At 39.1% G+C, this 25,281-nt stretch overlaps 1 long non-coding RNA gene across 2 annotated transcripts in view; it reads right to left on the reverse strand.

The window, feature by feature from the left end:
* LOC110017202 overlaps positions 1-25,281 on the reverse strand; it is a 90,458-nt gene that overhangs the window by 55,687 nt on the left and 9,490 nt on the right. The window contains exon 1 of one of the 2 annotated variants that reach the window (XR_002292521.1): positions 20,479-20,571. The exons of the other annotated variant lie outside the window; for it this stretch is intronic. This is a non-coding gene — a long non-coding RNA (uncharacterized LOC110017202). Of the gene's footprint in view, positions 1-20,478; positions 20,572-25,281 lie in introns of those variants that run through there. 2 annotated transcript variants of the gene reach the window in all.

A 25,281-nucleotide genomic window follows, 5' to 3' on the forward strand; every position in this document is an offset into this window, starting at 1 on the left:
AAATCCGTGAAGTAGGGAAACCGTGAAAAGTAAACCGTGTTATAGCGAGGGATCACTGTATATGTGTTAAAAATTAAATTGAAATGCAGACTCCCATCTGGGCGAATAAATACCACATAAATAAATTTCCACACCTTTGGAACGACTTACTTGAAATCTGTCTATGGGGCAGAAATCCTAACCCAGAGGATGGAAGAGCTTTCCTCCTCAGCTCCAAACACGTCTGTTGTAGAAACCAAACATTTTTCTTGTGTTCTACGCGTCAGACCAAGACGGATGTGGTCAAAAGAATCTGTGAGTTTTTTCCCCAAAATAAATCTTCTTTCAGGATCACAAAAAGCAAAACAGAAATGATCTGTTATGGTATTCTTCTGTTTTTTGCTGTCTGTGGCCCAGTACCAACCCCCAGGGGGTTGGGGACCGCTGTCCTAAAGGACACAGCAGCTCTAAACATGTGCTCCAAATGATTTCTTGAGAACTGGCTTCCACATACCAGGACATCCTATTGTAGGTTTTTATTTTCGCTGTAGTTAAATCTGAACACCTGGGGCCCTGTGACTACGACATAAAAGAATAAAAAAAAGCATCTCAAACAAGAGCTCAGGTCTCAAGAGGGTAAGAGCTGCGACACAGCAGTTGCAGTTGTTGTCATAGACACAAAAGAGAATTCATCAGCAGATATCACATTCTCTTCTCCGACCTCCAACACCAAATATTTCCATTGGTTAGTTGACTCTTTTATATTTTTAATTGGTCAGCCAAAGGAAGTGGAGGCAGGATCTAGCAAATTTAGGGAGGTGGTAGGTCCCGCCCTGATGGGAGTCTGGCTGTTTTGCAATTTCATTTGAATTTTGACACTAAAACACCATGGGATTTTACAATACAATATATTTTGGGTTACTTTAAAATGAATTTAAAGCAAACCACAAATTCAAATGTCATTTTTTAAATATTGTATAGTAAATTCCAAAATGCACTGTCATTTGAATTGAGACATCAAAAACCCACGACCACTTAAAATTGCAATTGATTTTGTTTTCATTTGATCTCTTATTTTTAAAATTCATATTTGATTATAAATTGCAAAATTTATTTTCATATTCCAAGTCTGAATTGCATATTAAATGTTTAATGGAAAAATTCATGATAAATTTGCAAATTGAACTGTCAATTAAGAATTGGATACTACTTTGAATTATGACTCAAAAAACTATATTTAGCATCATTACTGCAGATTAAAAGTCGTCCTGTCAAAGTCAACCTTCATCAATCCCATAAAGGTTTTTCTGTGGGGAAATTAACATTTGTTATTCTGACATCACATTATCTAGGGGTGAAACCATAAACTTAATTGATCAATTGATGTATATAGAATACAATTCTTTGAGTTCTTAATTGAATCGACCTATACCATTATAAAGTTGTTTTAAAATGAAATAAAACGATTATAACTGCCATTTGAAAATATCCTCTTGAATGAGGCACAGTAGGTTTATTTACTATAATGAAAAAACTACCATGTTCCATCACAGCAGACAAGACACACGTGATGACAGCAGAAAAGGATCAACTATCATTCCCGTCCAATATGTGGAAACACTTTGAATTTAGCAAAGTCATGTGACCATACAGTGTCCTAGAATGTTCTAATAATGTTCCCTTTGGATTATTTGGATGTGGAAAAAAAACAGTGGGCTGAACTTTAGGAAATTAAAATGTGAATGGATTTGACATTCATTCTTGTTCACTTGTTTGTTTGGCACATATTTAATTTACACTTGATTATCTTGAGGAAATCCAAGGAACCTTGAAAACTTCCCCTGCTCTGTTCATTACCAGGTACCTCTCTCTGAGTCACACTGGTTGAAATTTAGGATGAAGATGTCCTGGATTGATTTTAGGTCAGTGAATTGGATCGTTCAAAATGAACAAATATTAATTAGGAATCAAATCAGAAACCACAAATTGTGATATGAATCATTGTTAAAATGAATTGTTACACACCTGTATCAGATACATTAATACATTAGCTGCGTTTACATGGACACAAGTAATCGGAATAAAAATGCGTCATGTAAACACGCCGTTAGGAATAATCTTCCCCAATCAGACTTATTGGGATCAGAATTTTCTTCCGATCGAGATAGGTGGGTTATGCAGATTGCTGCTCCGTCTGTGGTGCATAAAAAACAGTTTATTCCGATGGTGGGTCACTGTTGCCTGGCCTTTGCGTCATGCATATGTCGTGTGGCGGAGTCGGCTTCTAAATGCAGAAATGCCGCTCCGCACTGCACTGAGAAACAGTGCAAACAATCACGTGAATTTCCATTTCCAATTAACTACAGACAAAATAAACACTGATGCTATTCCCACATATTTACGTGCAGCCAAGATGTACGTTGTGGTATTGACCACACAGATTTTAAGTACATCCAACGCTAAATGTTTTATGCAAACGTTAGCCTAATCCTAACCCTTCTTCCGGGTACATGCAGCCAAATAAAAAGCACTGGCTGTACGAATTTAGAAGATTATGAGCGGACAGGCACTTAATATTAATCGTAACAATAAATCCTAGATCATCGTGCTTTATGCTGCAGCTATGTTTGTCTACAACGCAGCTCGCTACTTCTTCTTTTATGGCCGCTTCCGGTATTTTACAGGGTTCTGCGCATGTCAAAATGACTGTTCTGATCAAAACTATGGCATATTTAAACATTGGTTATTAGGCTGGTAACTGCACTACAGTGTTGCGTGGTATTTGGACTACTGTGTCAAACTTCACCGCAATATATTTCTCAAGAATCAAATTAATCACATTCGCAAACAATTCCTTTTTCTCTGACTTCACTCTCAACCACACACCAGCCGGGAGTGATCGCCACGTTTATTTAGACCCACCCAGGTCCAAGACGTTCTCACACCTGGACCAAAAACAAAACAGGAAATCACACAAACTCATTTCAAAATAAAATACAGAAAAAACAAAATGCAAAAAAAACAAAACAGAAATTGAGATAACATTTTAACAGTTATAATCAGACAGTTTTTCGGGGCCCATGTACACAGTTCAATTCTAGTCTGATCTTTGATCCATCAAAGACATTTTGCACATGTAACTGCTGCTAGTAACAGCCGTTATTGGATAAAGGACATTGGGTTTTCTTGTCTACACTTTAAAATCAAATATCTTAGGAAGCAAGATAATTACAGGATGTTTATTGTGTGTGTGAAATGACTAATTGGTCTCTGCCAATTCTCTGGTCAAAATTTTGTGCGTGTGAGTTGTTTTTAATATTCCACTGAGAGAAGGCCAAGTGCATAGTGATGAGTTCAAACACTTGTGATCAGCCAAACAAAGCCACATTCCACCACACATGAGCACATTTGTTTCTATCTGCCACTTTAGAGGACAAGCTGCCTACTTTGCAAAAAACAATTCCAAAGCTTTTTTTTGAGCATTGTCATCCTGGTATGTCAAAGCTTTTAGGTCACAAGTAATGGAAACTCTGTGTACTCAGATTACTTTGCATTATGAGTTAAGTTGATGTCAATTTCTCCTCCATTTTTCCATCTTTGTCCTTTTTATGTCTTAATAACAGCAGCAAATACAAGTTTTAATAAAATGCAGACAGTTCCTTTCTGTTAAGGAGGCATGGACATGCCACACATTTCACAGCTTTTGTATTGTTGGTATCTGATCCAGCAACAGTAGGAACAAAATCTTTGCATTTGACTGCAAAGTAAATATAAACCTGGATGAACATTATTTTTTGTCCTTGAGTCAGTTAATTTTTCCTCAATTTTATCATTATTCAATGGTAAACTTGTCCTTTTAGCTTGCTTAAGTCAGACCATGATTCTGGATTAGAACAAACCCTCATAGTAATTTTGTCCAATGTCATTTTAATTAGACACATGCCTTCCTATTAATGGTTCATGAGCAGTGTCACACCAGCGCTTTTAAATGACCAATCTTTACAGCAGCACAGGCGACCAACCATGGTGGCAGCACAAAGGAATCAGGTACCATTCAGCAGGAAACATGGCCTCGGCCTATTAGCACTGAGCTCAGATGTTGCCAAAACACCCATTAATCCGAGTGATGAGGATACGCTCAGCTTCCCAGGCCTACATCAAAACTCAAAGGATGAGGAACAATAATAATTATAAGATACAGAAATGAACACACCAGATCAGCCTTTCATCTAATTGTTCAAGGATTTTATATAAAAAAAGCACAGAAAAAGAATGAATTTCTAAAAATCCATGGGAAATTTCTGATACTATCCACCCAAAGACAGATATGACACGCTCTTATCTTTTCATTGGACTGCCAACAACAGTTTAAGGCACTTCATTCTATTTAAAGACTATGCGTCTCGTTCATGCTAGTAGCTTAAGTTTTTCTCTGAATACTGATCATACTGAAGCAGACATAATGTTATGTGGCGATGTTCTTTGCTCATAAAGATGGTCTTAAATGACATGGTGTCAGTCAGCTGATCCCAAAAATATTAAGTTTGCACATTTAAAGCCTCTTCATGTTGACTATTTGATGAATACGTGTTAATACAAAATGCTGAAACCCTGATTGACAGGAGAAGACAACGAGAGAAATGATTCTGGAGGATGCAATTTTCAACCAACATCCCCTTTAAAGTCTCTTAAAGGTATGAGATGCCACTTTCACCCAATAACAGAGGTTTTTTTAACATAAAGGAAGAGCCAAAGAAAAGAAAAGAAAAAAAATCAGGATGAAGAAAGCGCTTTTTTCTAGACATGCTCTTTTGTTACCGTCTTCCATTTATAAAAACAAAAAACAGTGCCGGTACCACAGACTGAACAATGTCCTATAGTTATTATTGTCAGGAACTGGTGGTGGAGGACCCGATATGCAGGAGGCAAAAACCAAAAATGTAATAAATGAATTTAAACATGACAAAAGCTATGGTACGACGGAGCATTTGGGCCACCATAAAAATAAAAATATTAACAAGAATAAAATGAACAAATTATGAGAAAAAAGATTTTGAATATATCAAGAAAAAATAAGTAAAATAGTGGAAAAAAATTCTAATTTTATAAGAAAAAGTTGTAAATTTATGAGAAAAAAAGTCAAGAATGAAAGGAAACAAGTCTTAATTTTAAGAGGATAAACGTGTAGAATTGTGGGTAAAAGAGTCAATATTTTGTGTTACTAAAATTATTATTTTATAAGTTTTGTAAATTACCATAAAGACCTAAAAACCAGAGATTTAAATACACTGAGCATCATCAACACAAATTAAAACAGCTGTAGATGATTTACAACATGCCTGTAGAGTTAAAATGCGCATGCATATTTACACTCTACAGGCTCAACAATCTGGCCACGATCACAACATTTTGTGCCACCTGTGTGTCCCTGACAGGTATGCCCATTGTTTTTACCTGCAGACAGGGCATATCCAGCCTTAATGACTGTTGTGACTAAGGCATAAAGCACAATCAAAGCTGCATTAAGATAACCCAAAGCAACTAAACATGTTGATGTCTATTGTCTCACTCTGCTAAGACTCATGTAGTGATTTAACAAAAGGAGAAGTGTAAAATGATGATTTCGACAGCTCTGTGAGATTCATTATGCTGGGAATCTTTTTTTCCTGTTTTTCTGGATCACTGCTGTATTTTTTCATTAGTGTTTTAATCAGGAATTCATGTTAAACAAAAAAAGTGAAGGGATTGAGAACAACTGAACGCTGTAACTGATTGTCATGAATGGTATGCAATCCCTCAATGTTTTGCAAAGTTACAAAGTCTATAAAATTAGCAAGGGATCTTAAAATGCATTTTATTCCACCTTGTCAGACAACATGGCTACACTGACAATGAAACATGCAGAAGGGAGAGGGCTGTTTTTCGTCAAACGGTGGGTCCCGACCTCCCTGTGTGGTTTTCACCTATGTGGAAGCGTGACAGGAGCACACACTGTATGTGTTACTCTTTCAGAGGGACAGAAATCCATACAGCAGATATCGTTTTTGTAAAGTGCAGGTGTAAGTCATTGTGACAGGGGCTCTCTTCCAGTTAGTCGTCCCTTGACGGCTTGTCAGGAACAGCATCTAGGGTCTGCTGTTGTCATGTCGTTGGGCAATACAGCCTTAATACGTGGATGGTAAACGTTTCAGCTGGATCTGTCCAGCGCAAAAACATCTTTACAGTCAAGTATCCAAACCTTTGCTTGCTCTAAAGCAGGGGTGTCCAAAACGTAGGCACAGAGCACAACTGTGGCCAACTTCCATTTTGTAATTGACCCTCAGAAAACTCTAAATATAAGATTTGAAAACTTTTTTTTCCACATGAGCAGCCTTGTCTTGACTTTTTGGTTTTAACATTCGGTGAAAGTGATGTCTGAAAGAAGGAATGGTCTACACAAAATAAAATTAGTCATCAGTGACAAGGACTCACTTAAGTCACACTTACTGCTACATTCACAGGCAGGGACAAGGGAGGACCTCTGACTCAAAGGTTTAGTTTTATTCACTGTATCCCTTATGCTATCTTGTTGGTTCCAGAGGATCCCACCCTTACATTGACATGTTCTCCCTACCATGACAAAGGTGGATAAAGGTGAAGAGGATTTCATGTAATCCATGGATACCAGTGAAGATCACAAATCATTGAAGAAAAAAGGTTTAGCGAACCATTGGGAGTGGGGTCATCTGGACCCCACAAGTTAGCACAAGGGGTACATCAATGTCTGATCCAACATAAAAAGTCTCTCAGTCACATGTTTGATGTCTGCTTTTCTGTCTTCTCTTTTTAATATATTGACAGTTTGGAACAAAAGGACTATAAACCCAGGACACTGACTTGCTGGCAAAGACTTGGGGTTTGACATGGATTAGCAACCAAAGACATCAGGATGTTAGAGACACCAAAACCTACAATCCTTAACACAATCATGGCTCAACTATATTTATGCAAAACATCCACCCTTTTTCCTTTTTTAGTGGGTATATATGATAGTCTGTATTGCTTTTTTTCTTTTTGACTTTTTACAGAATGGGCCAGCTGCATGGTGTTGTAGTGGTCAGCACTCTTCCCTCACATCAGTGATGCAATTGTTCAATTTCCAACTGGGGCCATTCTGTGCATGTTCTCCCGGTCCATGCATGGGTTTTCTCAGGACACTCTGACTTGCTCCACAAGATAGCTGGGGATCTTCTCAGAGATCTTTTTTCTTTTCTTCTAACTTGTCCAACAGCTGGGCAAACAGATGAGAGTTGAAGGCCTCTTGTGTTGGACATATTTTATTTATTTTAACAACAGGGGGTATGAATCTTCTGACAAACAAGCGGTGTGTCTGAACAAACCCCTTTTGTAATCAAGGCCAAAGTTTATTAATTTTAATCATATTTGAAAATCTTTTGTGTTGGACTGGACGGAAAAGGAAAGGAGGGAAGAAGAGAGAGGGATATTAGAGAGAGGGGGATACGAGGGTGATCATAGGAGGGGGAGGGGGATAAAACCATGAAGCAGCATAAAGCAACTAGTTTCTGGATGGTTATACTCATTACAGTAAGGTTCAGATGTAATACAAATCTATAAGGGCGGGGCCTGTCCACACATACACACCCAAATGCCACAAACATACCTGTAGGCTCCAAAAATGTTCACATGTCAACATGTACACAATACAAATAATATTCACAAAGGCATACCTATGACTTCAAACCAACTAGTGTGAAATATTTCATTCAATCACGCAAAATATTAGTGCAAAGGTGAGCTAAAACATGTGCTCGAGTGAGTGTTTATGTTCTTCTAAAATGAATGATGGAACGTAAAAAGGAGTGAGATCGTCCAGCCATCCCCACACCAAGACCCTTGCTGTAGCAGCAGCAGCAGCTAGAACCCTCCAACACCCACACAGTAGCAGATAGAGGACAACCGCCCCCCGGGTGATCACATCCGCCACCCAGGCCATGGCCAGCAGGACCGCCACAGGGGCCCCCAAAGCCAAAGAGCAGGGAGGCATGGGAGGGACAGAGAGTGCAAGCTCCAGCCCAACCAGGAGAGCAGCCCCCCCGCCATGCCGGGAGGGCCCAACGCGGGACCCTGCCCCAGACGAGCACCTCATCACCACCCAGGAGTTCTGGGCATCCCCCCATGCCAACCCCAGGTACAAGACAGAGCCCCTCAAGGGAGACCCACCCCATGCTCCAGGCAGCCACCCACCCAGCCCACGGTTGGTCGAGGAGAGAGCACAGTAGGGGCCAGCTATCCCTGCCCAGGAGGAGGACACCCATTGGAAGAGGGGGTCCTCAAGAGGTGTTGTAAACATGGCCCAACCAGGCTCGCCCACAGTTGGAAATTTGGCGAGGCCCAGCACTCAGGGGCAGGGACCAGAACCCACACCACAGGGACACAGACACCCCCCGGCTCAGATGTAATCTGATGCCTGGCTCTTGGGCTTGCCAGAGAGATCAGGGATCCCTCTCCCTGCGTGGGGCAATTTTGAAGGCTCCATCGCCTCATTGGAGGGCCGGTCACCGCATATTACGCACAGCGGGTTTGGTGCGTGGGAATTGCCCGTGGCGATAAATAGATATTTTAAATAGGTTTCTTGATACTGCCTGTTAAAGGCAGATTTCCCTTTTTTGGCGGGTGCAGGTTCCTCTTCTGTCCCTTCATTGGACCGTTTCCCCTTGTCAAAGAAACTTTTCTAAAGAAGTTTGTTTTTTGCTCATTTTGGTTGTTTGGGTTTAATTTTAGCGGGGTGTATCACGTGATGTTTGGTGTCGCGACTTTGACGTGCGTTAAGTGTTAAGGATGTAACAGAGAGAATCCGGTCACTTTTCAAAATAAAACTTTTTTTCCGAAAAAACAAACAAACAATATTTTTTCTTTCTGTGCGTCCCGGTGCCAAGTGTCCCGCGGACCGGTACCGGGCTGCGGCCCGGTGGTTGGGGACCACTGATCTAGACCCACTAGACAGTTCGCTGAACCTTTTTTCTTCAATGATTTGTGATCTTCACTGGTGTCCATGGATTACATAAAATCTTTCCACCTTTATCCACCTTTGTCATGGTAGGGAGAACACGTCAATGTTAGGGTGGGGTCATCTAAGATAGCACAAGGGTTAATCCTTTTTCAGCAACTTTGACCAGCCCAGCATGGTTTGGTAGAACACGTTTGTTTTTTTAAAAAGCCTTGTTTTTATCCAAGGAGATTCCTGAAATAGGCTAACAGACTAAGCGATCAAGCCAAACACAAAGACAAAAGTAAAACAATTTGTCATCCACATTTTTTACATTACAAATTACCCTAACACCAAAGGCAGTCAGACCTGAAAAAAAAGTTCTCATGCATCACTGATAGATCAGAATCAGACTTTTTCAGTTCTTCTGCCAAAAACACATGGCTTGAACGTTTGCCTCAAAGGCATAAGTGGGAGGACACTGGTGGTCTGCCCTTTATAAGATCATCATCTGGCGTGGGTCCAAATTGCCATTTGGACAACCTTTAATGATCTTACTGAACTAAATTATGTTATAATGCCCCTGTTGTGTCATAATGGTGCTTGCCTAAGACTAATAAATACATAACATAAGGTACCACGAATGTTTTTTGAGAAGAAAAGATTTCTCCAAAACTATTGCTGCTGGAATGGTGATAAGAATGAACTCGGAATAAGTCCTAAACAGGAATCCACCTGTTTAGGCTAAACTATTTAGGCTAAAGCCCGGCACCTGCTGACGGACTGAACTGATTAAAGCAGGAACACAACCTGCAGGGAATCACTCTCTGGCTCTTCTAAAACAAACAAAAATAGACGTCCATACCGGACAGATATCTCTGGCATGACCAAAAGGTTTCTGATTGACAAAAATGATGCCAGAAGGGCCCAGGATGTACATGTGTTCATATGGGGTATCAAACTTTTTATGATGGAAGTCAATGGGAAATTGCTTCTGTTTTCCACCAGACCACTGACGCAGAATTTGAAGCATTTGATCGTTTCTATTTGGCTTCAAATCCTAAAACAGAAGGTGGGGGCTTGGCAAAAATGCAGAATCTATCTTAACGAGATACAAGACAAAAAAAACCCAGAACAACTTGACCGTGTTTTTCAGTCATTCCCCACATTAAACACAGTTCAATAGCTTGTTTACAAGGACGGCGGGGCTTGCCCCAAACAACCGGCACCAGTGTGCTGTCGCTTTCCAGTAAAGCAGATAGTTTGTTGGTTGACCTGAGGCCAATGGCGAGTGAGGAATGCGAGATGTTTGGGATGGGAAGCAGCTGAGGTTTTGTTTGCATGTTTGTCCATAGCATGTGATTGGCTGCATGTACTTGTGTGTCCATGTTGTTCCATCTGCCAAGCAGTAATTACACCAAACATGTGTAAGCACTTGAAAGCCACTGTAGATAAACTCTGCATGAAAACCAATTAAGCATCCCAGGTATGAAGAGAAGAAATGTTTATGCAAATGCAATTAGTAAACTAATGGGATTTTATGTCAACAAAATATTGATTGAGAACATCTGCTTGATGTGTGAGCTCATTACATTCTTCAGGAGAGGTTGCATAACACACCCCAGGGTCTACAAAAAGTAGGGAGTGATGTTCTGTCAAAGTATAGCAAAAGAGTAAAATATCTTGTGGCATTTATCTCAACTACAGTCTAAACACTGACAGTTTATAAGAGCCCTCACTACTATGCTGATTCCCACTTTATTGTCCACAGGACATATGTTGTAGTAGTAGCTGCAGGGCATATAACTGTGGACAGATGGTTGGAAACTTTCCCATGGAAAACCCATATCAAAATGATCTACTCTTAGATTAGGACCAAACACCATGTGCCGAATTTATTGATCCACGCCAAATATGCTTTTAGCCAATTAAAACAGCGGTTATTTGAAAAAAAGGAAAACTTGCTAAAGAATATTTTAGCTTGGCATTTGCTGTGAATGAATCTGAGGGAAAAAAACAAAATAAAAGCAGATTTATTTCCTTAATTTAAAATAAAATAGTTTAGTCCTGTTTTTCAAATTTTCACATTTTGTTGTTTTATTAGACACCATAAACTGTCTGTAAATGTCAGTAAGGTACAAATGACTTTACTGTGCTTGGTAGTTGACAATTTCAAACGACTGACTTAAAAAACTGTTGTTTTGTTTAAAAACGACATGGAAAACCTAAAACTGGAAAACTTCATGCCAGCCCTGATGGGATGTGTGATGTCAACTGATCCATGTCATAAAACACCAGGTAACCAAAACCTTTAACACCAGAGATGTCACCTGTGACACCTAAATAACACACGCTCTTTGACATACCGTAACTCCTCAACCATTCACATGATCAACGTGAATCAGCTGTTTCTGACATGGAGAAAAGTGGCTTTTCAGATCAGCTTTGCTCCGATATGCAACAGAATACTAACGTAGTGTTGCATAACGGTGCAAAGCTGATTTTCTCCACTTCAGAATCCATTGGAAAGATGTTCACTTCTTAAACGGTTAAAGAGTTACATTAGTCGAAAGCTCTGGTGTTAAAGGGTTAAACTAAGGAATTTAGAGCGAAACTGTAAACATTTTTGAGTTTCCTGAATAATAGTTTTTTTTTCTAAAATTCCTTTCATCCCTCTTTCTAACCCACTATATCCCTTTCGGGTTGATGGGGTTGCTGGAGCCTGATGCGACTACTGTTGGGCGAAGGCGGGATCCACCCTGGACAGGTCGCCAGTTTTTTACAGGGTTAGGGTTACACAATCACACACTCACATTCACACCAAGGGAAAATTTAGAATTTAGAGCAGAGGTGCTCATTACGTCTAAGGATGCGAGGGTAAATCACTGGGCATTAAGGATAAATAAACAGATTTTTAAATATCAGTCAGTGAATCATCACCCTCAACATGTAATCCGTCACTTCATTGACATGCAGATCAGCCAATCGAACATCCTCTGATGTTCGATGTGAGGCAGATTTTTCCTAAATAAGTTCTGGTCAGCAATAAAAGAAAAGCACGAAAAAGTTTTCTAGGTATTGTACATTAATTTACACTGATAAGCACCTACTTGCATCACTTTTACTTAGTCATGACTTGCACTATTCCTTTCTTGGATCTGAGGAAAGTCTGTCTGGTTTTAAAATGAAGTTCAATGCAGCAGAGTTCACCTCTGTTTGAGGCCCTCCAGAGTTTTTTTGTTTGGTTTTCTACAGCAGGCTAACAGATGAAACACATTCTGGTGTGGATCAATGTGAATTTGCCCTGAAGGTCTTACAAAGTTTGTTCTGAAAAGTCCGGCATGTTCTTGAGGACCTATCCATCTACAAAATAGTTTTTCTTTGTGCTTGCTGCTGAAATATTCCTCACAGCAAGAATAATTTCCTGAAAAATACAAACAACTTGCAGAATGATCCATCACTAACCAAACATGTTCACATCACAGCTTCCTGTCAGCCAAAGATTTATTTATCGTGGTCGGTGATGATCATAGCCTGGACCACAAAAACAGAAGTACAGTGAGATTTATTCTGAATCATTCTGCAGACAAGACTCTCTGTTCTTCATTAATCTGATTGATTAGAGCCTAAACGGCGGTGACACTATTGATTTTATTTTCATAAAAACTGTGCAGACTCCCCAATCAGTTTACTAAACCAAACAGGATCTGTCATCTCCTGCACATTTTTTAAAAGACTATTAGTTTGCATCAAAGCCTTTGAAGTCAAAACACAGGAGCAAATGCAAAAGCAGATACGCGGATGTGAAGGCCAACAACTACCAGGAGCTGCAGAAAAGTCCAGACAGAGCGGTCAAGAGCTCACAAACTGAATCCTTTAAGATGTGTCCCAGTGGAACATATTGGATGGATACTGCTGCAGGAATATTTGAGGATACCTTATAAAAACTAACTTCAATGAAAATCCTGTTTTTTGGTGAAGTTGTTTGCTGGTATATGGCTCAAAACTGTACACCTGGATATCTCCAATATTGCTTGCCATATTTTGTTGCACCGGTAATGTTATGTTGGGGTTGTGAGGGGCTGTAAGATAGCAGGAAAGCAGGAGAGCAGATGGATGATAGGGAGGGGGTTTGCATACTCAGCGCCAACAGTCCCACCCAAAATTCAGAGGTGAATTTCTTATGAATTCCTGCTGCTTTGCAGAAACTATGTCCGTGAAAAAGACAGTTTTTTTTTAATTTAGGCTAAAAATAACATAATCATAATAAAAAGACCAATATATAAGATAACAATAGATCAAAAGATGATTAGAGAGGGACTTTAATTCATGTGCTTCAGGAAAAAAATGTAAACACAATAACGTTTCATGCCACACAAACTTTTAGATGTTAGTTTAGACTGTACAGATCAGAAAAGTGCAGTGAATCCTCAATATTTGACAGTGTAAGCCTTGTGCTATCTTAGATGACCCCACCCTTACTTTGACGAGTTCTCCCTACCATGACAAAGGTGGATAAAGGTGGAAAGATTTCATGTAATCCACGGACACCAGTGAAGATCACAAATCATTGAAGAAAAAAGGGTTCAGAGCACTGTCTAGTGGGTCTAGATGACCCAACTCCCAATGTTAAAGTGCCTAAGATAGCACAAGGGTTAACATTCACAGCCCAATTTTTTATTTATGTATTCTTTTTTTGAGTGAAAACTAAAGCTCTCAGATCCAGAGGCGCTGCTCTCTCATCCATACTCACAATGGCAGGGGTGGGGAACTCCAGGCCTCGAGAGCCCATGTGTCTGCATGATTTCAAAATATTCTTGCCCTAATCACGGCTGATTACTTGGTTCAGGTGTGTCCAGCCAATCAGAACATGCCAGAGCATTAGTTGGAAAACATGCAAGAATGTGGCCCTCAGTGCCCAACTCTGCACTATGGGAACTAGCTCTCATGGCTAGGCCTCTTTTCAGTACCTTGGTTCATTATCTGTGGATCTGAAAGTTTCTGCATTGATGGCGAGTTCAAATTGTCCCATCATTTTAACATTTCTTACTTTCTGTACCGTTAGGCACACTCAAATGATTTTCTCCAAAAAGCGCCATTTTCTAGTGCTGACCCAATCTACAATTCCAAAATTGAGTGGCCAAGAAATTTCCTAGAAGTCTCTGCAAACAAAACGGTGTTCATGGATGCTCACTAGATTGGCAAATATAGACCATCATGCCTTGTGTTTGAACAATTTTTAATGTAAACTGTTTTTATTTTAATAGGTTTTTTTCCATAAACAATCCAAGTTTTCATCCTCAGAACACAGTGGATTCATAATTAGTCTTTGCAAAATGTTAATATTTGAATATACTTTGGGAATACTGTGACGTCACTAAAATCCAGGCACTAGATAGTCCCAAACTGTATCGTTTTTCAGTAGTTATGGGGTAGGAAGGGGATTCGGACATAGCCAGGGTGTTTTTGAGGTAAAGATTTTCTCTAAGAAGTTCTGTAAGCTGTGAAAGAGTGCGTAAATGATTGCTGAATATTTTAAAGATAATGTTCCTCAAAGTCAAACTGCAAAAGCTTTGCTAATCTCATCATCTGCAGAGCATAACATCAAAAAGGTTCAGAGAAACTGAACAAATATCTACCCGTCAGGGGAAAGGCTAAGGATCTTTAGTAGATGCCTGTGGGCTTTAGATTGCCCTCAGAAAACAGTGCACTGTTGTGTTGATGGCGTTAGGAAATGGGTCCAGAATTCTTCCAGGAAGAACGGAGGGAAACACATTCTGGTATCATACATTCAAAACTCTTTTCTCAAAATGTTCCGTCGTTAGATATTGTAAGTCCAAGTGGAATGTTCTTGTTGTCCTATAAGCTAAGGAGTCAGGAAAACTTCCAGCATGTTTTCAGAGTTTAGTTTAAACATCAGCATCTCCGATGGAGGGGGGCGCGTACAGCGTGGGCAGCACCATGCAACATGACAGCCTGCAGCTTTGCAAGAATAGACATTTGAGATCCATCACCTATAGAAAATGTAACATACTTAAGCTTTGACGTTCACATGTGTGGACATCACATTGTGGGTTGTATTACATTGGTAGTTAATTTAATTGGAGCCCTGTGACTACAGAATTAAAAAAAAGGCATCAGACAACAGCTCAGGTCGTTAAAGGTTAAAAACATGACGGAAAATGTCTCCAAGACCAACTTTTTAACTCAAGATCAACTTTTAAAATTGTTCCCAGTGGTCTTTTCATTACAATTACTCAATTTTTAGGCACATCAAAAAAACTGTTGTTTTCTTGGATATAGTTTCTGAAGAGTGGTAGGAGTAATATAAAAAAAAGAAATATACCTCTGTGGTTGGCTTGGAAGTAAAGGCCTGTACACACCGGGACGAATATTCGCCAGGCGTTATTCGCCAGCGTTTTTCGCCACGTTTTTTGTGTTCACACCCAGGCGATTTTCGCTGACGATGATCCGAGCGAACATGCAATTTCATTCCCTGACATTAGATGGCGCTTAATATAAAACAGAAATACTCCAGTACACAAGGTGGCGCTGCGCAACTTTATGCTTCTTAAAGTCGCTTTTCACTCAGAAGAAGAGAGCAAGTATTTACGCGCTTGTCAGAATCATACAAAGAAAACATGAATATTTCAAGCATCAGTAGCTCCAACTGGTGCTTGGTTCGGGGATATTTTTCGAATGTCCGTCATTATTTCTTCGCGGCAGTGTAGACGCTACTTGGCGTCTATCTTCTTCGCTGGTATGTGTGCTCAGAAAGGCAGTTTTGTGTTTGAGCGCCCCCAAGTTGTGTTTTACTGTAACTTCAGAAGCTCCAGACACGTGTGCAAATGCGCTGTTCTCATTGGTCGTATAGTTTTCGACGCGGCGCGTCGAACCAAAAAAACGAACCCGAGGCGTTTTTTAAAAAGTGGCGCTTTGACGCGTGGCGTTTTTTCGCGTCGGTGTTTACACTCACATTGGTGCCCTTTGTTTAGTCACAAGGAGTTAAACGGCGGCGAAAATCGCGGACGAAATTCGTCCCGGTGTGAACAGGCCTTAAGCCTGTGCCGATATCCCATCAACTCTTAGTGTACACTGTCTCCTGCTACCTCGAAGGAGGGTTTGAGGGAAGGGAATCCCAGTTTAGTTTAGTCTGTTTAGTTAGTTCAGTTTAGAATTTTCCTACTAAATTCTGTGTACTACGAAGCCCATTGAGACGACTATTGTTGTGATTTTGGGCTATATAAATAAAATTGAATTGAATTGAGCTTAAAGCCCCTGACAACCCCAAGCTAATATTAGCGGTGCAACAAAAATGGTGAGCGATATTGAAGGTATCCAGTCGCTCAACCAAGACGTACGTGGCTGTATTTGTCTGCAAGTGGATGTGAGCAGAGCGTAGCCGGGAGCTTGTGGTCTACAAACTAACATTTGTGCGTCACTGCTACAGGCTTTTTCATTTGTTCATGATTCACCACAATTTGAACAAAGAAATACTAAGAAACACATTTTCCATCTTAATTTTCTTTGTGTATGTCCTCCATCGTCAGAAAAATGGCACAAGAAAATGTTAGAAACTCCAAAAACACCATTTTCATTGGAGTGGATCTTTAACTGTTTTGGAGACCTGGAGCAGAAATGACATTTAAAATCTGCTCATAAAGGTCTAAAAATGTTCAGTTCAAACATTTATGTTATACCGAGAAGACACAGGTTCAGTTAATTTCCTTTTCCATCCAGTTTGCCTAAACATGATTCTTTTTCCAGTAATTTAGGATGTAGAAAGGCGATGTAAGGACATGCCTGCTTGAACACAGAAGTTGAGCTCGGATTTGACTGGACTTTAAAATGGATTTTCTGCTTTCTTCAGCTCGTTCCCTCCCTTGCTGCTGATCATGAGAGTTATTTGCTTGTGGTTTCTCACTGACTGGAACAGTGGAACTCTGTCTCCAACATGTAAAGTAACAACTGCTTGATAGCGTGCTGAGTCATGACCAGATCCTTCATGCAGCACAGAGCTGCTGTTCATGCATCAGGCAAAGAGCCCTGCTTTACATGAGACAATGCAGTTCTCTTCACTTTGAATTTACAGTATGCACGGAGGGCAGATATAAGTACATCTCTGGCATGTTCTTACAGCTCAATATTTACCTAAAAGACATAAAACCAGTGTGATAGCAGCACCCACAATCCCAATGAAAATACAATCCTACAAAGATGAACACACATTAGAACATTGTTTTAAATAAAATTGTTTTACATACTGTAAAAGCAGACGTGGTGGGAAGCTGAAATTAATGTCAGCTGTTCAAAGTTTCCTTTTTTTTCAATTTACTTCTTCTCTTTACACTAAACCACAACTTCAGCAAAATAAAATTGAATCACATTAATCGTGAAATCAATAAAACATGGAGTACAAATATGAGTTGTTTGGAGGGGGTTCCTGCTTGATGTTTTTAGTTGGGTATTTGCAGAAGATTGACAGAAATTTATAGATGTGAACAATTTGTGAACAGTTTCATTTTTAATTACCATATTTTCTGAACTATAAGGCACAATTAAAAGCCTTTATTTAAAAAATAAAACTACAATGCCTATCATATGGATTCATTCTGGCTGTGTTTCCTGATGTCAAAGTGATTTTGAGAGGTACATGGCGCTCTGTCAAGATGTTCAGTTGGTTGTATAATCTCTAATGGGGCTGACACATGGACTGGTGGGCAAAACAAGGGTTCTTAAATGTGACAAAAACCAAAACTAGGTAGATTCATGAAGTGTTTTGGTAATCCACTTCATAAGAGAAAGATATTAGATTGAATATAATACAATATCGTTTTAATTGAAAAGTAATATTTATTAATTTATAAAAGTAATTTTATATTAAATATTTATATTAAAAAAGAACAATTTGGTGCGTTATGTGGTGTTGGAATGATCGAAAAAATGACTGTTCGACTTGGAAAATAGGCATGAACGTCAGAAAAACAACAAACCTTCCAAAACCACGTGAATGCAGAATAACTGAGCCTAAACAAAGACCAATTTATTTATAGAGCGCCATCCGTGGGTGGACACCAGGATTACAGCGGAAAATAAAAGATTATAATATCATTTAACAACATAATTTATTTTAGTTTGTAGTGCCAGATTAAATAGTTTTATGGCCCGTGTATGGCCCCAAATGCTGTAGTTTGGCCACCCCTGGGCCAATGGGAGTTAATTCAGTCTCAATAATCAGAAATGCACACAACCTGTTTTACAAATACACACACTCTGATTCACAAATATATATTTATGCAAACGTAACATGACTTAACAAATCCACATGAAGTGTTTCACAAATACACACAAATTGTTTCACAAACATACTTTTGAGATACACTTGTAATATATACTCACAGATCATACGATTTTCAGAATGTGCATAGAGTATGGTTTCTTTAAAGATGCCTAATTTTATAACTTTAAGTTTATTCTTTTTTTGATCGATAAATTATTTTTGTTTTAGGTTAAAATGAACAATTTTAGACTGTCAGTTTTTCTCTGTTTACGTATTCAGCTCAGTCAATGGAGTATTGAATTCATTCAAAGTGGCTTTATGCCTTTCTTGTCAGTACATTTACCATCACTTTGCATGGCAGCAGAACAGGTTAGGCTTATCTGTGATTCCCACAGTTCCCTAAGGAGAAAGAGGAAGCATCACCACATTTGAGTGTTAAGTAGAAGTGTTTGCTTTGAGAACAACCACAGAAGCTTATCAGGGAGATAACAGACGCTCTATTGGCCTTTCTGGCATCGCACCACTGTCAGTTCAGCAGCTCAAAATACTTCAAATATTCAAGAAAAAAAAAGAGTCAAAATAACCCCCCAAAAATGTCAGTTCTCAGGTTAAAAGGATCAAATTAGCCTTAAGGGCACAAATTACAAGAGTCTGTGAAACATGAGATCTGCACACTGAAGACTACAGAACCCTCTGGTACCTGCCTCCTCTGTTTTTGTGCTTCTGTCTGCTTCTTAAAAGACAGAAAAGCAAAATCTTTTTCAGAAAAAAGGGAGAACTGAGAGGAAAACACCAAAGCACATGCACTGTGTCATCTACAAACAAGTGCTATGAAATTAGAATCTCATCTTTGTGTTTTTCTGGGCTGCTTCACCATGGAGATTTGCAAAGCCACACAGGTTGGTGATAATAGGGCTAGTAAAGAGTCCTGTATGGTAGTATCATACACATTATAAAGCATCATCACACAAGTTTGTTGTGTGGCACACACAAAAGATGAAATATAATTTAAATGATGGCTCAATTCTTACAACAGCAGTTTGTTTTAATTTTAGTCTACAGGCTTTTAATATGTCTTTTCTTCTGCACTGTAAAGAAACAGGTATACATTCTACTGTAAACATGTATTTTTCCTCAAACGTAGATGCACAGATGAAGTTTCAATGGCATAGAAACACAGAAACTGGCTTTAAAATATTATGATAAACATCCCTGTTGTCTGAAGAACAAACCAGTTATTTTCTTTTCAAAATAAGGAAAAACTTGTTCAGACTACACATATTTAACTCTAAACTCAGCCAGTAAAACAGAGGAATTATGTTGTAGAGTTCAGATTAGGAAGATGAGAAAAAAAACAAAGTTTGGTCTGAATAACGGCTGCCTGCTTCAAAAGTATAAATAGCTCATCAGGTTCTGTGAAGTTTATCTGTGCGGCGCTGCGCTGCTGTGGCCTTTTGTTTCCTCAGTGTGCTGCTCTGCTCTTATCCGCCGCTCCAAAGCTTCGGCTGGTTTCCTTCGGAGGCTCAGCTGGACTTACATTATTTAGGAACGATCACACAGATAAACTTGTTTTTCTGTCCTCACACAGATCTCCACCATTTCAACTTCCCTTAAATTGGATTTTACCATGTTAGCAAATGCTAACAGCTCAGAATCCATGTGTAAAAAGTGTTGAGCGCCATGACTGCAAACATGTTATTGATGGAGGAAACCAGATTGTTTGGATATCATATCCCCATGATAATTAAATCCAAATGTTTTGAGACGAGAGCTTATCCAGTACATGGCTGTGGGCCGGATCCCAGATTAATTGATTCAGTGTAGGTAAATAAACACAGATAAGGGGGTTTGAACGCGGCTGAAACCAACACTAACTCCGTTTTTTGTGTAAATCCGCATTATCGCCGTGTTACGTCATCAGAACACCAGTGGAATTTGAGTTAACTAAGAGGAAAAAAGATGACCAACACTGGCTGACCTCAGGATGTGTCATGTCTGCCAAACACAACAAACGGTTCTGAAAACCACGGCGTGGAAACGCCAGAGTGTTGCAGCTCCAGACTTCGGCAGTCACTTCCCAGCTCCACTCATCAGCACACACAGCCCAGCCAGCTGCTTCCCAAAAACAGTAACTGCACTCACTTGTTGCAGCTAACTTCACTACTGTCACTGACTCAATTCACAGACATGATTATTCAAACATTTTCAGTCTAGTTTCAGGTGGAGTAATTACCCCAAGAGAGAAGTGAGTCCTCACGGCCGCCTGCCTCCACATCCAGCAGCTGGAGAGCATGAAAGCTCCCAGCCTGCAGCCACGCTGCTTTGCATGAGCCACATCTGACAGCCAGTTCCTTCCTCCCACAAACATCACTGTCAATGAGTGACAACCAGGCTCCCACTGGACTTATTGGTTTTCATTTCAGCTCTACTCATGGAGCTGCGAAAGCTGGGGAAGCTTTATTGACACAGACGTTGTAATTAATTAACATAATATTCCTCCTTCATTCACCAGTACAAGCAAAGACACAAAAAGGCCAAATGAAGTTCAAATAAACATGAATTAACTAATCAAAAATAAATAATTATTTGTATAAAAATGGCAAATAATTCTAGAAAACCAATTAAATATTGAAATAAAACAATACATTGACAAGAATGCATATAGGCAACTTATCCTAGGCCTATTTAGAGTGTAAATACATACTAATTAATAAATATGTACCGGTATGTAAAATAAAAGATTTAAAAATGTTATATTGAGGCATGTGTGTACAATTTAGTTAGAATTTTTTGCAGTTAAGGTCCTAAAATCTTTAATTTTCTTTTTGTTTATTCTTGGTATTCCATCTGTTGTAGTAAAAACGCACAAACAACACACAAAAATCTAAGCAGTCCAATCTAAAAAGTGTTCCAACTCTAAACTTGTCAAGCCTGATTGGACAACAACGGGAAAGATAAAAATACAATTATGAAATAATATGCAAATAAACAAACAAAAATGATTGCAGACCACATAGTGGAGAAGAAATGTAAATGTTCCAAATCTGATCTATCAGAGGCTTGAGCAGGCAGGATGGATCATGGACCTCCAAACCACCAGGGGGCGCAAAACTGCTACATTACAATTCAGTGCTTTTTAAAAAAAAACCCTAAATATTGATTAGTAAGTGTAACATATATTTTATTTGTGTTGTGCTGATTTATTTTTTCAATGACAGTGGACATTAAAATGACAAAATATTTTAGAAATACCTCAAACAACTTGGTTAAAGGTGTAAACTATGACAGTTAAAACATAGGGCAAAGTGAGTCACCCAAAAAAAACAGAGAAGGTTAAACGTTCTAAAACAGTTTGGAAAAGAAATAATTCAATTCTGTTGTCTCTCACATGACGATAACAGCGGTAGCAGTAGGGATCCTGTATGTGCTGACAGCTCTGAACATGACTTTACCAACGTCTGTAAAGAATAACCAAAGAAGGTGTTTGTGTTGGTCAATGTGATTGTTGCTGTGATAGTGGAAGCGAGACTAAAAGTACTTTTACCCTGAGAAATACACAGTCCTGACTGGAAACTTTTCTTGAGATTTGTTTGATTTCAGACTGACAGAATCCCTGAGAGGTGAAGTTGCCCACCCATAGCTGAATTTATCGGGTCATGCAGGCTTTTGAGAACTTGATCTTAGGTCAAAAGGTTATATTTTGAAGAAATGGTTCAGTGGAGAAACTGATTTGTTTTTTGGCTAAAATTTGAAGTGTCTGTTTATATGGGGACTATTACGGTTTCAAAGTGGTATGATTGGCCTGAGAACAACTTGTCAGACTCAAGGTCATGTGGGGGGAAAAAGCATGGAATGCATATACATGCCATTTGGGTAGACATGCAGTTCCTGATAAATCCAAAATTAGCTCGATTAAACATGGTCCCGGTGAAGATTTTTATGATAACTGGGATCCAAAGTAATGGCAGTAAAATATTTAAAAATATTCAGGACACTAACACGTCTGCATCCATAACATAGTAATAAAACATTTGCTCACTCCTTTTCGCTCTTGCATTAACTCTCTTGCATTGTTAGTTTAGGGTTAGAAGGAATAAACCAATCAACAGTTGAAGTGTTTCAGATTTAGGATTTACAAACGTGTCTACTCAGTGGGCAACATATGAAAATATTAATTCAAGTGCAGAACCAAAAAAATGTAAAAATAAGTTGTTTATGCAGACATTTAGAAGACTAAAAGCTTTACAGAATCAATAAAATGACCTCTAAAAGAGCAACAAAGCTATTAAGCGCTCATTTAAAATGTTGACATTATGGTGGTAAAAATGACAGAATCTGCTGATAAATTCTACTTTCAAGCAATTCTTCTGAAAAAAAAAAAATGGGTACGATGGTTTCATTGGTGTAGAGCCAAAAGGCAATTTTTCCGTTTTCTGTTCGTCAACATCTCAATGACCAAAACACAGACAAACTGGGCAAATATTGAAGCACACCCTACGCCTGTTGATGAATAGACCACACCCCCAATTACGCTGTTTTAAGGTCAAACTTTAAATGTAAAAGGTGGATGCAGAGTTTGAAAAACAACAAACACGCAAGTAAACAAGACTCACTAACTTTTGGAATAGTGGTTACTAGTAAATTCAAGATGCGTTAACTTTGTTCATTTGACTTGTTCTTTACCAGATGCTTCAGCTTTCCTTTTTTTTTGTTTTACAAACTACAAGTTCCACTGTTTATCATGTCTTGGTTTTCTTCTTTTTCTTTCCCTTCCAGTCTGTGTTTCAGGATGGGGCTTCTCCAACACAACATGCTCACAGGTGTTAAATGTGTCTGGTTTTAGTGAATTTGGCACAGACTGTGCTGTTCATGGACAGGATCGAAAATCCAGAGCAGAGCTCCGTAAAAACTGTTTAAACAATCGACATCATGCAACAAATGAAAAGAAAAGTAAACTCCTACAAGATGTGCTGAACACTTTAGTTTGGAGTCAACATTTTCAAAGATTTATTAATCCCATCACTTCTGCATCCTTTGTTTTACCAAATCATCCTAGATATGAGTTTAATCTCTGCTTTTTTCTTTTAATGTGACTTACAGTAAAAGGCAATTTTAAAGGTCATTTTAAATGTGACTTCCCTGTATTAACACTAATACTACAGAGGCACTCAATTATACTGCTTTCAAAATTAGCTACATCAAAACTTTGTTAAAAGAAGGAAACCTATGGACCAGTAGGACCATGACTTTTCCGAAATGGGTTTATATTTTTTTATACTTTATATGTTTTTTATATTTTATATGTTTTTTTGTTTCTCTTTCTTTCTTTATTATAGTATCTTCCGCCATTTTGCAGCTTAACTCGTACAGTTTCTTAGCTATTTTAACCGTTCAACTATTAAAATGTTCAGCTCTTTCCAGCTATGACTTTTGGTCCTTCAAACCCTTTAATTTTTCAAGATATTCCAGGATTTTTGCCTCCATTTAAATACATGGGTAATCCTTGGTGCAGGAGCTCGCTGGTTTGAGTTATTGTGCTGTTTTTACTTTATGGTCAACTTTGATCATTTATTTATATGCCAATTACCCTTTAAGTTTCACTTTCATTCAGCAATATAGCATTCAGCCCTGCATTTTCCTCTGGAAACGATGCTCCTTCTACTTTATTCTAACATTGTTTTATCATTAAAATAAAAAAGGGATCTATGTATTTCTACTTCAAAATGACACAATTGACTACATGCTTTGGAAGGGGCTTGGTGTGAAATGTCAAAGTGTCAAATGTGAAGTGTTCTATAACGTCACGTGCACGTTTGATCTGCTGTGGGAGTTCCGCAGGCTGCAGGGGTTACTGTCGGAGCTGGCATCACAGGGAATTAAATCAATCCCGTTTGCCTGCTTTGGTCAAAATAGGGTTGAGTACGGGTGTTTCTGTTTGCCAGCGGGTCCTTTCATCTGGCAGTTATGTTGTTTCACCCTCAGTTATTTCTTCCTGTTGGGTTTACTTCTTTTTAGCACCATGGGTGTGGGAAGGGGAGAGGATGATGACACCTGTGCGATGTACAATGTTTAGCGTGTCCAAATAAAAGTGCAGAGTACGTCTTATCAGGTGTCTCTGCCTTTATTGCAGCGTTGCTGCAGCGTGCGTCCGCCACATGTAACATACCGGTCCGTGAAGATTTTGCCAGACATCAACCTGGTCTGTGGTGCAATAAAGGTTGTGGACCGCTGTCCTATAATGCTGGTCAGGCACAAACTGCTATTTTTCATTTCTCCTTCATAATTAATTAACAAATTGTTAACACGTCCACGATTGAAAAGGGAAGCCATCCACACATCACTACCAAATCCGAGTCCCTGATTGGTAAAAGTTCAACTGGTTTAACTTTCAACGCCATTTCAATAGATGCACATTTTACAGTATTAAAAATGTGCGTAGTGACGCATGAATGCGAGAGATTTAACCCTTGTGCTATCCTAGGCACTTTAACATTGGGAGTGGGGTCATCTGGACCCACAAGACAGTACGCAGAACCTTTTACTTTCAATGATTTGTGATCTTCACTGGTGTCCTTGGATTACATGGAATCCTCTCTACCTTTATCCACCTGTGTCATGTCAATGTAAGGGTGGGGTCATCTGGACCCCATAGGATAGCACAAGGGGTTAAATGGGGAAGCCCGAAATGCACACATACACGTGTTTGCATAGACTTTTTATTGGAAGTGGTGGCTTGAACACACATTACCGGGGGCGGTGTGATTGTAGCCAAATCATTTGAATAGAATTCAAACCACAAATAATGTCAGAGCGGTCAAAATGACTGCCATGGTCATTCTAGTGGTTGTGGGATTCTGGTAGACTGAGTGTTATGTTGTCTTTCCCGTCAGTGCCTTCCCTGTGTTGCCTCACTGTGCCATTTGGTATGAGAAGCTGCTTTTGTGGGACCTCTGTTGTTCATACACATTTTCCAGTGGACGGTTATGTGTGTCAATTCAATTCAATTCAATTCAATTCAATTCAATTCAATTCAATT

The sequence above is a fragment of the Oryzias latipes genome, chromosome 19 (assembly GCF_002234675.1).
Source record: "Oryzias latipes chromosome 19, ASM223467v1".
NCBI lineage: Eukaryota > Metazoa > Chordata > Actinopteri > Beloniformes > Adrianichthyidae > Oryzias > Oryzias latipes.